Source organism: Nannospalax galili, unplaced genomic scaffold (assembly GCF_000622305.1).
Source record: "Nannospalax galili isolate Female #2095 unplaced genomic scaffold, S.galili_v1.0 scaffold377, whole genome shotgun sequence".
In the NCBI taxonomy this organism is placed as follows: domain Eukaryota; kingdom Metazoa; phylum Chordata; class Mammalia; order Rodentia; family Spalacidae; genus Nannospalax; species Nannospalax galili.
In genome coordinates this window covers 3218846-3236880 of record NW_008341187.1, presented here as the reverse complement: position 1 = coordinate 3236880, position 18035 = coordinate 3218846, and the positions used below count along the sequence as shown (strand labels likewise).

The window sequence follows — 18035 nt, the reverse complement described above, 5'->3', positions numbered from 1 at the left end:
TAGATAGACAGATAGATAGATAGATAGATAGATAGATAGATACATAAGATACATAGATACATCGATGATAGATAGATAGATAGATGATAATAGATAGATAGATAGATAGATAGATAGATAGATAGATACATATATACATAGATGGTAGATAGATAGACAGATAGACAGACAGACAGACAGATAGATAGATAGATAGATAGATAGATAGATAGATAGATAGATACATATGTACATAGATGGTAGATAGATAGACAGATAGACAGACAGACAGACAGATAGATAGATAGATAGATAGATAGATAGATAGATAGATAGATAGATAGATAGATAAGATAGATAGATGTCGATTATGGTTAAATCTTAAGTAGAATTTTATCAGGCCATGACAAGAGAGTCTTACCTGTTCAGATTGGACCTGGTCAATGTTACCAACTTCCACTCATTTAAAATAAATAAACATAAAGACTATACTTTCAGGGATCGTTTCTATAGGTCATAACTAGAGAAGTGTCTCTGACTATGTAGAATACCAGAAACCATGAGGACGAGACGTAGCATTCTCTCCTGAGCATGAAGCTGGCTTTTTGTGTTGCTTTTTTGCAACTGCCATTTGCCATTAATGATCATTCTCTTCCTTTGGAAGCGCTAAAAGGATTGCAGTCTGAGTGGTAAAATAATAAATAAGTAAGTAAATAAATAAATAAATAAGGCAATAGCTCAAAAGTTGGAAGAAAAGGTAGAAATTGATTGGTCTAACTAACAAAACACCCACTTCCTCAGAGTATATTTAGCCATCATCTTTTTTGTTCATTGAGCCAATGGGTGAGTTAAAAGAAAGTGAGTCCTGAAGTACTGAGCCTGCACTCTGGACTCCAGGTACAGCCACAGAAGGAAGGAACCCCAGAATGGCAGAAAGCAGAACACACTGCATCAGGGAGGCAGTGTAGGAAGAAACTGCAGGAGAAACAACTATGACACAAATGTATAAAGATGTGGCAAAGAAACCCAAGACTTCATATGCCAGCTTAAAAAACTAATTTTAATAGTGGGCAGATTTTATTTTTAATTTTTATTTATGTGTTTGTGTATGCCTGTATGTTTGCATGTGCACTGCATGTGTGCAAGTGCTTTGGAGACCAAAAAGGGGTGCTGAATCCCCTGGAACTGGAGTTAGATATGGATGTGAGTCACTTGATGCTGGTGCTGGGAACAGAACCTGGGTCCTCTGCAAAACCAACAAGTTCTATTAGCCACTGAGCCATCCCTCTAGCCTCATAAAAATGAACAAATTTTCTAAAAAAGACTAAAATGGCCAACGAGGGCATGAAAATTTTTGAACATTGTTGATCACTTGAGAAATGCACATAAAACTAAGACGATGTCACCGCACACCCGTTGGGATCAAATTAGTACAGTCATCCTGGTAAATGGTTCAGAGACATCATAAAAAGCTAAAACTAGAAATAACATAAGGTCCAGCAATCCCACTTCTATATCTATACATCCAAAACAATTGAAATCAATATGCAAAAGAGAGGCATGCACGACTACATTCACTGCAGCCTTGTTTGTGCTAACCAGGATGTCACCAACCTGAGTGTTCACCAGCAGACACTCAGGGCAAGGAACTGTGGTGCAGATATGCAGAACGCTATCCAACCATGAAAAGAAAACCGCATCATCTGAAATGATATGCGGGAACCTGGACTGTTTTATGCCCTGCTTTGGGGCCATCTGCAGTCCCTCCCACTGCCCCAGGGCTCAGGTTTCCTTAATGCCTAGTTAAGGGCCTGGACTTCCCTTGTCCCATCACCTCTCCTGCAGCAGACCTTTTGAGACTGAGTGAGCGTGCCTGACTGAGCCTCTAGCGTAAGCTGCCCAAATCTTGTTTAGCCCATCCCTGTGCATTGGGACCACATGAAGTCCCTCCTACAGCCCCAGGGCTCAGGCTTCCCTGCTGACTAGCAGAGACCAGCACTTCCATCTCCTATCTCCTCTCCTCGGGCCCTAGCACTATCCATGTGAGGCTACTGGTGTACATAACTAGCCAGTGCCACTTCGCCCTCCTGGAGAGCTCCTGAGTAGCCTGACTGGACCCATCTGATCCCTCCACATAAAATCAAGAAAGAACCTAAAGCCTAGACTGATGAACTTTCCATACTCAATCAGAAAGCAACCAAGGTACATCAATAATACAAACAGAATCAAATTTCAACTCAACAAAGAAAGACTTGAGTTTCATACCAGAATCACAAACAATAAAATATGGAATCACAAAACACCTCAGATAATCCTGAGCACAAAGACCAATGCTAGAGATTACCATACCAGATCTCAAACCATATTACAGAGCTATAGTCATAAAAACAGCATGGTACCGGCACAAAACCAGACACATAGATCAATGGAACACAATTGAAGACTCAAACATGAGCATATGCAATTTCAGCTACCGGATATTTGACAAAGGTGTCAAGAACACACACTAGAGGAAAGACAGCACCTTCAACAAATGGTGCTGGCAAGACTGGATCTCCACCTGCAGAAGAATGAATCAAGTCCCTTATCTATCACCCTGCACAAAACTGAGCTCCAAATGGACCAAAGACCTCAATGTAAAACCTGAAACTCTGAATCTGTTAGAAGAAAACATAAGCACTACCCTACAAGATACAGGTGCAGGAAAGGACTTTCTAAATCAGACATCAATTGCTCAGGAAATAATGTCAACAATGGACAGGTGGGACAACATTAAACCTAAAAAGTTTCTGTACAGCAAAAGAAACAGTTGAAAAAGTGAAGAGAAAACCCACAAAATGGGGAAAAAAAGTCTTCACCAGTGACACATTTGACAGAGGTTTAACATCCAGAATATATAAAGAACTCAAAAAAACAAAAACAAAAAAAATCAAGAAAACAAATGATCTAACTAAAAGATGGGTTATCATCTGAACAGAGAGTGAAATAAACACCTCAAAAAGTGTTCAACATTCCTAGTAATTAGGGAAATTCAAATCAAAAACACTTTAAGATTTCCTGTTTTTAAAGTAATAAAATGTTTTTTATTGAGCTTTTTAAATTTCATACATTTCCCACTCAAATCCAGACTCCCTCCCCATCCATGCCTCCTCCTAAATCCTCACTGAACCTTATGCACTCTGCCGTACATGCTGAGTCCTGTTCATTCAGGTGTTTGTACCCAAATGCCTCCAGTGTAAATTCATCCACTGGCATCTAGTCAGCCCATCCAGTGGTCATATGTAAGTCATACTATCCCTCACCCAGCAGCAATCAATCTCAAATAGTTCTCAATCTAGTGCTGTCCCACCATCTAATTCTCACCTCCCCTTTGGGCCCTTGTTTAATTGAGCTGACATGGGTCCTGCGCTCCATGCCACTGCTGCCTCGGGCTTACATGGGCAAGCCTCCAGTGGCCTGGAAGCCTCCAACTCTTCTGTGTTCCTGAGCCAGCCCTCTGACCGTCTTTCTGCCTCCTCTTCTGCAATGGTCCCTGAGCCATGGGTGGGTGAGGTTCCATATAGGAGTCCCATCCTACACTCTAGTCTTTTATTCTTCAAAACTCTAATGTATATGGAAGCCTCACTGGCGCGAGTTGAGGGGTGCATTAGTCCTCTCTCCCTTATTCTGGTATGTTCCATGAGGCTTAGTTGTAGAGATTCGACTGTAGATGTGTCACCTAGTACTGGGCATCTCCCATACATAGGTTCTCTGTGCCTAACCAGATGTACAACTCTGCAGTAGCCTTCATGTGTTGCAAAAAGAATCTTCTTTGATGAGTGCTGTACGGCATGTTTGTCACTCTAAAGGAAGTCTCTTCTATACGGCACTGCGTTCCCTGCCAAACAGCTCCTAGGTATACATTTCCATTAATGTTCAGGCATTCTATGTGCATTTCTCATAGGGTTTCTAGAGCATCACTTTCCCCCTAGGTTTCCTAGCCCCCTGAGATTCACTCATCTCCACTTTTTTCACCCGTCAGGCTTCCTTCCTCCCTCCCTAGTAACAGTGCCTCATTATCCCCATCCTCCTCCCAATATCTGCAGACATCCACCTTCTTTCCTCTCCTGACTTCTCTCCCTCCCCCACACAATGGTCCCTTGCATTTCCTCCCTCCTCTCCTCCCTTCCAATTACTCCCACTTTTTCCACCTCCCGCAGGTATTTTCTGATCCCTACTATCCCCATTTCAGGTTGTTTCTTTTCCTTTACCTCCGTGAATCATTTCTCTTTTCCTGGCTCCTGGTGTTACATCAGAATTTATATACTCACACATAAGGGATTGATGCTACAATCCACAAAAGAGGGAGAACGAATGTTGCTTGTCTTCTGCATTTGTGTTACTTCACTTGGTATAATAATCTCTAGTTCTATCCATTTCGAACTGCAAACTTCCTCTTTCATCTTTCTTACTGTTGAAATTATACATATATTAAAAGAGAAAATCAATCAGTGGTCCACCCCACCTTTAAAGCACAATAACCACAACAATGACTAGGATAGCAATCTATACTTGTACAATAGTGGCACTTTTACTAGGGGATAATCAACAGCTACCTAATTGGACTTAAAGCCCACTCAATAGTGAGGACTCATGTGTAGCACTGTAAACATAGCCAAATACACATGACTAGGGAGATTATAGATCTTAGAGGAAACCCTAAGTCTGTCACATCCTTAGACAAATGTAATTTCTTACTATAAGCTAAATATGGATTCTTATATTTGCGGACAAGTATTCCAGTCACCCCTCATCAAAGAAGCTTCTTTTGCAACAGACAGAGAATATTTCAGAGTTCCACAACTGGTCACACACAGAGAATAAGTGCCTGTGAGATACCCAGTCCTGTGGCATATCTACAATGGAACCTCTACACCTAAGGCACATGGAATATAGTGGGACAAGGGATAAGAGAATACTAATGTATCTCTGAATTCTCATCAGTGAAGCTTCCTCATGCAAAAGGGGGTGATGCATACAGAAGGCCAAAGTATACAGAATAAGAGTCTGCAGTGTGGGTTCCTGGACAGAACTCCTATATTAAGCTTCATCTACCCAAGGCTCAGGGACCATTTCAGAAGACAGGGCAGAAAATAGAAAGAGCCAGGGGAGGATGTGCATGACTATAAGGAAACAGTCTTACAGGCTCCTGGGACCTTGCTAATATGAACTTTCAGCAACGGTGTCAGCATGTACAAGACCCACACAAACTCAATCAGACAAAAACCTAGCATAGAACTTTGGAAATGAATGGACAGCAGGCCCCAATCTTAGCCAAAGAACTATAGGCAGCTGAGTACTGCCAGGTGAGGGAGAGCTGATCTTCTTCAAGGGAGAGACTCTAGATAGGCTAGAACTTGCACTGAGAGACATCTGGGCACAGTAATTTTACTTGATATGCCTTAACATATATGACAGAATTCATGAAATCCAGTGAAGGGGGGACAATAGGAGTGGGTAGATAGGGGAGGGGTTATAAAAATGATTAAGATATTTTGTATGAAATGCACAAAAAATCAATTAAAATATTTAAGAATTCTGGAGTACTTTATACCAAGTGGATTAAGACAGACACCAAACATTCAGATCACACAATGGAATATAGAAAGTTTGAACTCATAGAAATAGAAAGTAGGAGGATGAGTATCAGAGTCTAGAGGGATCAAGAGGAATACTGAGATTTGATTCAAAATACACAAAGCTTTACTTAGACAAGTGCAATGAGTTTTTGAGATCTTCTGCATAGAACAGTGACAACAGTCAATCATAATGCCTTATATATTTCAAAATAACTATGAGTAAGCATCAAAGGCTTCTCCACAAAAATAAATGCTATACAGAGCCTTAATTTGATTTATTCATTCATTTGTGTATACATATAGAAAAATAACACATTGTGCCACATATATATGGTTAAAACTTATTAATTTAAAATATTAATAACAAAGATACATGGTAACATTATTTTGTAATGAGATTGGAATTTCAAGCACCAGGAAAGAAAACATCTTGGTAGGGTCATCACAGTAATAAGCATCTAGTTTATGGTTCCCTGTTAGTACGAGTGTGTTTGTGTGTGTGTGTGTGTGTCTGTGTGTGTGTGTGTGTGTGTGTGTATGTATGTGTGTGTGTGCGTGTGTGTGTGTATGTGTGTGTGTGCATTCAAAATAGAAAACTTATTGCTGATGATGACTGCTATTTCTATGAAGAATGGTAGAATGGAATGTGATATCCATTATCATCAGCCTTCCTGTGTCTCCTCACATGAAAATCTGTCTATCCCTTTTCATCACAAATGAACCACAAATCCCAAGGCAATTATTTCATGGAATTACAAGTTAGTGGACTCATACTTCTGAACAGAACTGTTCTGGCCTCATTTGCTCTCTTTAATAGTCAGAATGAAGGAAAATCACATACATTTCCGATTCTATGAGAAAACAACTAAGTCCTTGAGGCTGTTTAGCAGCTCACTGCAATGAGTCAGACCTCTCTAAGGTAAACTTGAGGTGTCCAGAAAAGAACAGGAGGCCTGATTAACAAGGCTCAGCCTTGGACTCTCCTCCCTACCTCCAATGGGGATCTTCAAAGGAAAACTCGAAGAGCTTTGATCAGCTCAGCTCAGAATTTTAGGAAATGCTTAATTTTAAACACCTGCAAAACAGGCCAAATTACCACAAGGGAATATTTCTATAATTAGAGAAAGATATTGGTACAATGATGGCTTTCATCAAGCTAACTTGAAGAAATGTGATGGGGGAGGTATCTTGGGGAGAAAAAAACATAAAGATTCAATAGATCTTTCCTGAAGAGATTTACTAATAATTTAACATCTCATTGATATGGACTGAGTTGTATCCCCTGCCCCAAATTTATAGTGACAGCCTAACTCAATAAGCCTGTGTTTGGAGATAGAAAATAATGAAAGTGAGATGGAACAGTAAAGGCGGCCCCTTATCTAACTTGTCTGGAGTACCTATCTGAAAAGTAAGAGACGTAAGACCCTGTCTCCTCTTTCATCTCCCCCAACCCTTCTCCCCATACAAACATTGAGAACATAGCCACATGCAAGTGGACCAGAGATGCCTAATCAAAAGCCAACCCTGCCATCATCCTGATCATCCTTCTAGTCATCAGAACTGTTGGTAAATGAATTTCTGTTGTTTAAGCCTCTCAGCCTATATTATTTGCTTACTGCACCCCCAGTACACTGTTACACACAAATGCACATAACATTGAAGAGTTTAATCCAACTAATGATAAAATACTATTGAAAGCTTGTTTTAACCCGGGAAGTTTAAAACATGAGTTCTATAATGAATGGGCCTTTGTTGATTAAAGTTTTACAAAGCAACTAATAAATTAAACAAAACTAAGTTGTGGTATTCTAAAACTATAACTTATATGCAAACAGAATATTCAGGGATTGCAGACAGGCTTTGTCCCAAATGTCCTTTTCCATGTGTGAGGACAGTAGTGCTGTGTTAAGATATATTGTTCAGAGCAACTGGCTCGCTACAAAGAAAACTTTCTAGTCTTCTATGGATGTAGAAGACTCAAGATGGAATTCACTGGAAAAGGATGCATCGGTGAGAGCTAGAACTTCTGAGAATGGGTTTCTGAAAGAGGGGTGGATCTCAGGCTTGGACTGACATGCATGCTAAACAGCACAACAGTGTATGAATGAAGATGATCCAAAGCAGACAAATGATTGAAGACAAGTTGACTCAGTGGGTAGAAAGCCAACTTTACAGTCTATGATGTCCATCCCCCTTATCAGCACAAGCACTCTTAAACAACCATATTTCATGACTTGAGGCAGGAGAGGACAGAATTATACCTCCCCTCAATCATTAAGAAGTCATACGTCATGTGGTTGGGAGCTTGTTCATATGAACTCACAGCAATGGAGACAGCATGCAGGAGACCCCACAAACTCAAACCAGACAAAAACCCAGCAAAGAAGTGGGAAAATAGGTAAGAAGCCCCAACCTTAGCTGAAGAACTACAAGAAACTGATCACTGCTGGGTGAAGGTCTTCTTTAAGGAAGTGATGCTAGACAGGTTGACTAGGCTCCAGTGGGTGGACTCACACCAAGGGACAACAGGGACACAAACTTGACTCAATAGGCCTTAACATACATGACAGAATACATGAAATCTGGCAGGGGGCTGGGGAGTACAGACAGGAGAGGGTTTTAAATATGATCAAAATGTATTGTATGAAATGCACAAAAACTCAATTAAAATTAAAAAAATAAAAAAGGGAAAAAATCTGGGGAAAAAATCAACATTGTAAATACCTGAAATACAAGTTGCCTGGAGAAACAGTCTTCACATTTTAAACAATACTATTAACTCCCTCAAAGAAATTTGAAAAAACCATACAAAGTTTTAAAATTTTTAAAAGTTGATATGTACTACTTTTGTTGAATGTAAATATGTGTTATAACTCATTAATTCTAGCAGAATTTAAATATGCACCACCGAATAAATTTTAAAATATTTGTAAAAAAAAAAAAAAAAAAAAGGAGGGTTTGAGAGTTCACTCAGCAGTTAAGAGCACTGGCTGCTCTTGCAGGGGACCAGGGTTCAGATCCCAGCATCTACAAGGTGGCTAACAAATGGCTGTAACTTCAATTTCTGAGGATCTGACGCCCTCTTCTAGCCTCTGTAGGCACTGTACACGGTGTATTTACATACTTGCAGGCAAATATTCATACACATAAAATAATAAATAAATCAATAAATAGATTTTAAGTCTAAAAGCACTTTCAGTAGTGCCACCTGGAGAACTAATGCTTTAACACAAGAGCTATGGGAGATATTCAGCATCCAAACCGTATAGCGACCTATATTCTTATTACAAGAAATTTACATAATTAGCTATTCATGATGATATATATTCCTTGAAGTATATGTCAAAGATGATAAACTCTGAAAAGTTCCACACAATACTATTACCAGTTAATTATGATTCTGTTTAAAATTAAGCACAATGATGAAGTCTTCCTTATGTAATTTCTACGGAAAATTTGAAATTTAAGTTCTTATAGTTTGACTCAAAGCATCAAAACTAAATTGTTAATTATTCATCCAATGAGAATGATAACCTTAAGAGAGACCATAATATTTGGCCACCTGATTTGAAAACATCAAATTTTTTTTTATAGCTAACTATACTGCTGCTCAAGGGATAAAACAAAATAAAATCAGCCGGGCATGGTGGCACACACCTTTAACCCCAGCACTCAGGATGCAGAGGCAGGAAGATCTCAGTGAGTTTGAGGCCAGCCTGGTTTACATAGTGAGTTCCACAAAAAATAAAATAAAATAAAAAAATAAAAAACAAAATCAACATATTAAAAAAGTCTACTTCTGAATAACAAGATTTTTGTAGGTTTCTGCATTTACTGTCATGTTACACACAGAGATGTTTATTCATGAGTTTAATAGATTTCTATTAAATTGGTCTAATACATTTTAATGTTGCTTTTTCTACTGCCATTAGACAATTTTTATAGTCGTGTCTAGACTTTTGCTGTTGCTGTCAGATTGGTAGGTCATAGTTTTCTCTCCACAGTTCTCCCAGAACAGACTAGTAATTCCACTGTGTTTTACCATGCGAACACAAATTCAAGTTGCAAAACTAGATACAACATTTAACTTAGTAGTACCCTCACTATATAAAGTAAATGTTGGGCTCAAGATGGCTCGGCAGGGAAGAGGATTTGCCAACAAGCCCAGCAATCCAAGTTCCTTCCCGAAACCTAGATGGCAGAAGGACAGAACCTACTCCCAAGAGTTGTCCTCTGACCTCCACACATGTGCAGAGACACATCCACACATAATACACACGCAAACACACAAAAACAATTAATTTGAAAAAAATAAAGCAAATGTTTCTAATCATATTTTGCTCCTCATTTGACATACCTAGAAACCTATCATAAAGCTTCCATATCACCCCTTTGTGCGCTTAGGTACAACACTAATACCCACCTCAGTAGACACACATCTGTACATGCAACATGGAACCATCACATTCATCCTGAGAACTCCTCGGAACATTGAGTATTATCATTCATTGAATTCCATCCTAACACTGCATTTTAGCAGCTTTGCTGTAAGTACTGTGACATGAAATATCTCTTCAATTAAGAGTTTCTACAGTGCAGACTAAGTAGTTTAATAAAACATTCCCTTGAGTTGATCGAGTTCTGCTGTCAAAACCATCTCTGATTGCTGTATGCTTCATTTTATTCCATGGAAAAACATTTTATGAACATTATGGACATGCAGCTGAATGAGATCCATGGGGCACTGATCTAGTTACTGGAAAGGAACTACAAACACAAAACTAATCGTAATAGAGCACCAAGTGGTCAAGTGTAATTTTTAAACTCTAAATTGCTTTTGGAAATGATAAGCCACATAGTTTTAAATCCTTTCAATGAGATGGTATAAGCTGTGGAAATAAAAGATGGTTTATTTAATTCCAATAATTAGGGAGTTAGAGTCATAGTGACATTTCAGGTTCATGATACGCTGCATTTATGAAAGCAATCCCATAAAATTACATAAACTAGTGACGTTGTAGCATCCAGTTTTTAAGTATACTCTGTGATGTTTGTGCACTGACAAAATTGCCTAGCAATACATTTCCAGAACATATGTCCATAGATAGGTACCACAGGAGTGTATCTTTGAATTTGCCACAGTAGTAAATTACACACTTTTAAAAAGCAACCGATGGGTTTTCTTCTCTTAGGACTAAGTCTGAAAAATAAAATGAATGATGACTTGAACAAATGTAATTCTGTCGATGTCTCCCTCATCTCATAGAATGAGGGATGGAAAGCCAGACAGCCCAGGACCAGTTAATACCAAGTTCTTTGTAAAGGTCTGAAGCTTTGCTACCATGGATCTACAGACTCTGTTATCATACTTGTCACCCACGTGCAGAGGGTGACCTCTTGGTCTCACATCTGGAGTCCTGGTCCTGAAGGGTGAAGATAATGCCAGCTAGGTGAATGTCCCTCCTAAAATCCTCATCCGAAAGACCTCCTCAATCTCATTACCCACAACTCACATGACATCTCTGGAGCAACAGCAAAGCAGGGAGAGTGGGATTACTGCTGCTGGCTGACCACGGCCTACACAAATGGAAATTCTATCAGCTATAAAGAATGGGGAGAAGCATTGGGCCCCAGACAGTGACATACACAGGTGGAAACACACCATCTCTCTCCGAACATGAATTTGTAGAACAAATTTCCTTAGAGATCACATATTCCAACATGACTTAACTCAGAAGTTTCCAGTGAATTAAAATGTGTGTGTGTGTGTGTGTGTGTGTGTGTATGTCTGTGTGTCTGTGTGTCTGTGTGTCTGTGATATGCTGTGTGAGTGCTGGTGTACTCGTACTATAGTGCATGTGCAAAACTCAGAGAAAAATTTCAGGTGTCAGCTCTCTCCTTCCACTATGAGATTCGGGGATCAAACTCAAGTTGTTAGGCTTACAAGGCAAGAGCTATTACCTGCTGAGCCATCTCACCTACCCTCCAAAGTATTAAATCGTTTAGTGTCTAGTTAAGCAAATCAACAAAAAACCATTTTAATGAAGTTTTGAAAACTTGAAAATTATGGGAAGAAGGGAACAGAGAGGGAGAAACACTTCTTGACTGTGCTTACTTTTGCAATCTTTTTGCTTATACACAGGATCTCTTCCTAATCCGTGCCTTAAGCCTCCCCAAATACACCCTCTTCTAGTTTTCTACTACCTACAGCTTAAACAGAGAGCCTAACACCTGCTAGACAAGTGTTCTGCCACTGAGCTATATCTCCAGTCCATTTTGTATTTATTCAGACATAGGATCTCACTAAGTTGCCCAAGATGGCCTTGAACTCACTCTGTAGCCCAGGTAAACCCTGATTTTGTTATCCTCCTGCATCAGCCCTCTGAGTATCTGGGAATATTGGCTCATGACACCAAGCACAGCTCTACCATCACTTCCTTTAACCTGTCTTTCCTGTGGCGAGCCTGCCTTCACCCGACACCCTAACCCTCACTTCACTCTCATTCTCAGTACACTGTAACATGGCATCTGCCCTCAGCGTTCACTGCAGGCTTTGGATGAAGTCATCTCCTACCTGCCAATCTTCCATTGCCTGGCTGTGATATTTAAGGACAGTGACCATCCTCTGTTGCAGCTCTCCTTTGTGAGCTCCATCACACTGTTCTCCTGGAAGACAGTATACTACAGCCATCGCGCACATGACCTCAAAATTAAGACTGTCTCCATTCCAAGTTAGGTAGTCACCACTCTGGGGCCAGGGATTGGTTCCAGTATCTGTACCAGAATCTGTGGATGCTTCTGTTCTTATATAAAATGACCCCGTGTTTGTATAGAACATAATTTCAGATCAGCCCTAGATTACTTATGCTATCTATTATAATGCTAAGGTGACATAAGTAATTATTTCACTAAATTGTTTAGGAACCAATGACAAGAGACAAGTCTGTACATGTTCAGTACGATGCAATTTTTTTCAGGTAGTGTTTTATTTTCTTTATTATTTTTATTTTATGTGTATGAGTGTATTGCCTGTATTGCATGTATGTAAGTGCACCTGTGTCATGAAACACCTACAGAGACCAGAAGAGGGCTCAGATTCCTGGAACTGGAGTTACAAATGCTTGTTAGTCGCCATGTGGGTGCTGGGAACTGAACCTGGGTCCTCTGCAAGAGCAATCAATGCTCTTAACCTCTGAGTCATCTCTCCAGTCCCAGTCTCATTTTTCAGATAGTTTTGACTCAGAGTTGGTTGGAAGAATCCACGGATGTGAGATCTATAGATAGAAAAGGCTGCCTGTGTTGTTTATTGTTCGCACACAGTAATGAGAAAATCATTTAAGCAACCTGTGTTTGTGTTTTCTCACTTGTAAAAATAAAAGGACAAGTGGTTGTTTCTACCTCATAGGATTGCTAAGGGGGAATCAATTAGATAATCCATTCAAAGGATTTAGCACAGGAACTAACACAGTTAGTGTTCAATAACTCAGTAACAGCTCATAACCGTGATTCTTCTCACATTCCAGCCCTTCTAGGCTGTGTACAAATCTGTACGCTGACCTGTAAGGCAGGTACACTACTCAAACAGGCTCAAATGATTTTGATGACAGCTGTTTGCAGATCTTCCAAGATAATATCACAATATTAGAACCTCCATATGGTCTCATATGATTTTTACAATAATTCATCTAATTACAGATTATGACAATTCCTTGCCCACTGTGGAAATTTCTGAAAACCGAAACTAACTAACGCTATAAGATCTTTTCATTGTTTTCAAGGTAAAGAACTTTCTTATTTTCTGAATAGAATTTATAAGAATTTAATTTTTTTAAAAAAACTGTGCATAAAGGGTTGATTTTTACTGATTTCTTCATGTTGGCTTATTCCTATTTGGGGGGTGGCATCATATTCAGGATACTGATTCCCTCAAACAAATTACTGACTCTCCAAATTTTGTCTTACCAGAAAAATTTGACAAACATGTTTTCTAATGAAAAGATGAGCAGGGAAGGGCACGGACCAGGGAGAGACCTGCTCTCACCTATGTTCAACTGCTGTGTTAATCGGGAAATTGTAGAATCAACTTGCTCAACTTGTAGAAATATACTTAACTAAACCATTAACCAGTCAGTTCCACTTTTGAATTTGTGGACAAAGGAATTGCAGGAGTCCTCTAAAATGCTTTGCAGAGCCTAAGATACATGGCTTCTTACAGCATAAAGTAAATATTCCACTCCTTATACATATAGGGATTGGTATTTGATCAGGAAGAAATTCAAAAGCAATTTTTAAAAACATCAAAAACACATAATGATGGTGAACTAGGAGAGGCTTTTCACTTTATGTGGCTTCTAATTTCCTTTATATGTATGTCACTGCAAAGTTGTGAGCCACCCTCCTCAGAAACATGTTTCAAAGACTTACATACAGGGCTGGCGAGATGGCTCAGCAGTTAAGAACACTGGTTGTTCTTACAGAAGATCCAGCACCAACATGGCAGCTAACAACTGTCCGTAACTCCAGCCCCAGGGGATCCAACAGCCTCTTCTGACCTCTGCGGGCATTGCATGATATGGGTGCACTTACCTACATACAGGTAATACATGCATACACGTAAAATAAAAATAATAATTTTAAAAAATTAAAAAGACTTACATACACAACACCACAAATTATCCTGAATGGATATGGTTCCTTACTCACCTTCAATCCCTTGAAATTGGGAGGCGGACTCAGGAAGATCAGGCATTTCAGTCCACTCTCCACTACATAGTGGGTCTGAGGCCAGCCTGAGCTACATGAGACCTTGTCTGGAAAAACCAAAATGGGGGAGAAATGCTTCACTAGACATTAAGAAGTAAAATTTTAAATCTTTTTGAAATATTTTTTTGGTTTTTATTTTATGTGTACAAGTGTTATGCCTGCATGTCTGTAAGTGCACTTGTGTAGTGCATTGCCTACGGAGGACAGAAGAGGACATCAGATCCCCTGGAACTGGAGTTAGGGACAACTGTTAGCCGACATGTGGTTTCTGGGATTCAAACTCAGGTCCTCTCCAAGAACAGCCAGTGCGCTTAACTGCTGAGCCATCTCTCCAATCCTTATTATTTTTATTTAATATGTATGAGTATGTATTGCCTGCATGTATGGAAGTGCAGCTGTGTCATGCAATTCCCACAGAGGTCAGAAGAGGGCATCAGATTCCCTGGAACTGGAGTTACTGATGGTTGTTAACTGCCGGGTGAGTGCTGGGTATTGAACCTGGGTTCTCTGTAAGAGCAGCCAGTGCTCTTAACTGCTGAGCCATCTCTCCAGCCCCCAAGATGCTTTTCTCATATAATTCATCTTGTAGAATTAATTCTCTGGGAAATTCTGACAGTAAACTGATATGGAAAGATTATTAAGTATTTCTCAAACATGTCATAAACATGAAAGACTTCAGTGTAACAATAGCATGATCTGATCTAATGAACACAGCAGGTATCACAGTCGCAATTATCTACATGAGGGCTCAGGGGATGGCTTAGTGGGTGAAGCACTCTCTATGAAAGTATGAATTCAGATCCCCACAGCCCACATAAGGCTGAGAAGGTAGCACGTACCTGTAATCCCAGTGCTCCTTCTCAGAGATGGAAGGCAGAGATCAAAGAATGTTAGGCCAGCCAGCCTGGCATGCACAGCAGCAAACAAGAGACCTTGTGTTAAACAAGGTGACAGGAAAGGACCAGCACCCAAATTGTCCTGTGACCCCTCTATGTATTCCCTGATACACCTGTGCCTGTACATACACACACACACACACACACCATGCACACACATGCACACACACAGGTATGTATTTTGATCCTATTCAGATCCCTCCCCCATTTCCACCCCTACCCTACTGTCCCACCAATTTCATGTCCTCCAAGACTATTTTTCTTTCTTTAAACTTTGTGTTCCCCAAATGCTCTTGGGTGTGAATCCATCTTCTGGAGTCTAGCCAACCTACCAGGAATAACACCCTTAAAGAAAACTGACTCTCCCTCTCCCAGCAGCTATCTATTACCAATAGATCCTTGCACAAGTCTTTTGGTGACCAAATAACATGGTTTCCTTGTATTCATCCACCACCTCTGGCTCTTACAGTCTTCCCATCCCCCTCTGGTGATGCATGCATGCCAGTAGGATAAGCTGAAGAGGTGGAGGCAGGAGGATCATGAGTTACAGGCTAGCCAAGGCTATACCTCAAAGAGGCTTTTTTAAACATGTCTACATGGGCTTATTGTTTCATGAACTCTTTTTAAATTAATGAGAATTTATTTTCATAATTTCTTGGGATGAAATGTGTATGTGGAAGTAAAGAGAAAGAGAAGGTTGAGAGAGAATGAGGTACTCATTTAAAATGGAGATTAATTCTTTACTATTAGGTTGCACACAAACTGCTAGAGGACCAGGGATATGCTGCCACCTAGTGGAATTAGAAGGCAGACCAAATTTTACTTGAAAAGATTGTGAGAGTTTCATAGCATCTTAAATAATAGAAGTAAATAATTCTCAAATGCGTTACACGTCAAGAAATCCAGTTGGACACTTAGCAGCAGTGTTAGTTTCTCCAAGTCTGCAGTTCCATAGTAAATGGCTAATGGAGTCCTGTGTCTATTTAGTAACAAAACAAGGACTAGAGCCCAAGACTCCCAGTCTCCTGTTCACCCACATGGTCATAGTTCTGCTGAGGAGCTGTCATAGTTCTGCTATTGTTCAAGCTCTTGCTTTCACAGAGGGTTTGACTGAGACTCAGAGGTGATCAAGACTGCTCAAGCATGTCCACAGTGCCTTAGGTACACTGGCACATGATCTCAATGAAAAAGGAGCTGGAGAGTTTGGGATCCTGGAAAGTGACTGGCTCACGTTCATTCATTCACCCAGTATTAATGAACATCTACTAAACACCAGGCATTTTGGGGGGCTTTAGGACCTGATGGGATAACACCACATATGATCCTTGGCAGAGAAGATCAAAGGGTTAGCCTTCTTCCATATAAAAGTTAACTGAAGACAGCTAGGGCCTTCCCCTCATCATCATCTTGATGCTGGACCATTAGACAGAGCAGTCATTTAGACTGGCAATAGTAAGTTCTTGGCAGAAATAAAGAATGAGAAAATGCAAGAGGGAGTGGCAGTGCTTCCTCTCACCTTCCATTGGCCAGAGTAAGCCAGGTAACAAACAAATACTTCAACTGAGTGGAGAAGTCTTTCCTGGAGAGAGGACAGGGATATTGGTAAGCACTAATGGTCTTACACACCCCAACTTGGTAAGACTGACTGATGAAAGGAGGTTCTGGAAACACAGAGGAAAGAGATCTAGTCCCTTAGCATTTGTGATGGAATGAAAGCAACTTCATTTAAATATTTTTAAGGACTATTACAACAGGCTAGAGGACTTAGAATGTTTAAGCTGCAGATCGTGACATGCTAATGAGTATATATTAGACAAGTAGACAGAGAGGCCTTTATAGTGCTGTGAACATGAAGCCTGACTGAGACCCACATGTGGACAAAGAACTTTATCACTACAAACCCATTGGAATCTCTGGTGTCCACATCATACACATACACAAAATTTTAACTAGTTTGGTGGGAGTACCAGGGTTTGTGTATACAAGGGATATCTAGAATCAATATATTAGTTAACTAATTTGTAGACTTTCAAACCTATAAACAGTTGAGTGAGGTCAACAGAGCCAGGAAATGCATGAGTCATACACAAAACAGGATATGTGAGCTCCATACATGGCCAGCTAGTCTCATAGCTCAATAATATTTTCTCCAACTGGAGGGAGGCATGGTGTTCCTCCTCTCCGTTAATGTTGGAAGGTTAAACTCAGACCAGGAAGTATTATGAAAGCCTTCAGATAGAAGCTCATCAACACTGATCTAGGTAGCAAATAGAGATGAGAAAAGTCATTCCTAGAATGCCACTAATGGGCTACAGCGGCCATACACAGAGATTAAGACATTATGCCATGTACCCTTAGTCCAAAGAAATGATACATGCATTGGTGAATAGGAAGATTTTTAATAAGCTCCCTAACTTTATATTGCACAATTATGCTTTAGAAATACATATAACAAGTATGTTATTTACAACTGCTAGCTGCTACAGTTTAAATGTTTGTGTGCCTCCAAAACTCACACTGAAACTTAATCTCCAATGTAATAGTATTAAGATGTGGGACCTTTGGAGGAAGTAATTAAATCATGAGGGCAAAACCCTCATGGAAGGGATCAGAGCCCTTATAAAAGGGGTTAGGGGAGGAAACTCATCCCTTTTTCCCTCCCACCATCTGAAGACACAACATTCATCTCTTGTTCTATTGCAGGATGCATGAAGAAGGTATCACCTTCGAAGTAGCAAGCAAGCCCTTACTAGCCACCCAACCCTCTACAAGCTTGATC

The 18035-nt window shown here is 40.0% G+C and overlaps 1 protein-coding gene and 1 non-coding gene across 2 annotated transcripts in view; one reads left to right on the top strand and one right to left on the bottom strand.

Moving 5' to 3' along the window:
• The window catches only part of Epm2a (EPM2A glucan phosphatase, laforin), a 119801-nt gene that overhangs the window by 81140 nt on the left and 20626 nt on the right, over positions 1 to 18035 (bottom strand).
• Positions 462 to 670, top strand: LOC115070997. The gene has a single exon (XR_003850100.1). It is a non-coding gene; the product is annotated as a small nucleolar RNA U3 (small nucleolar RNA).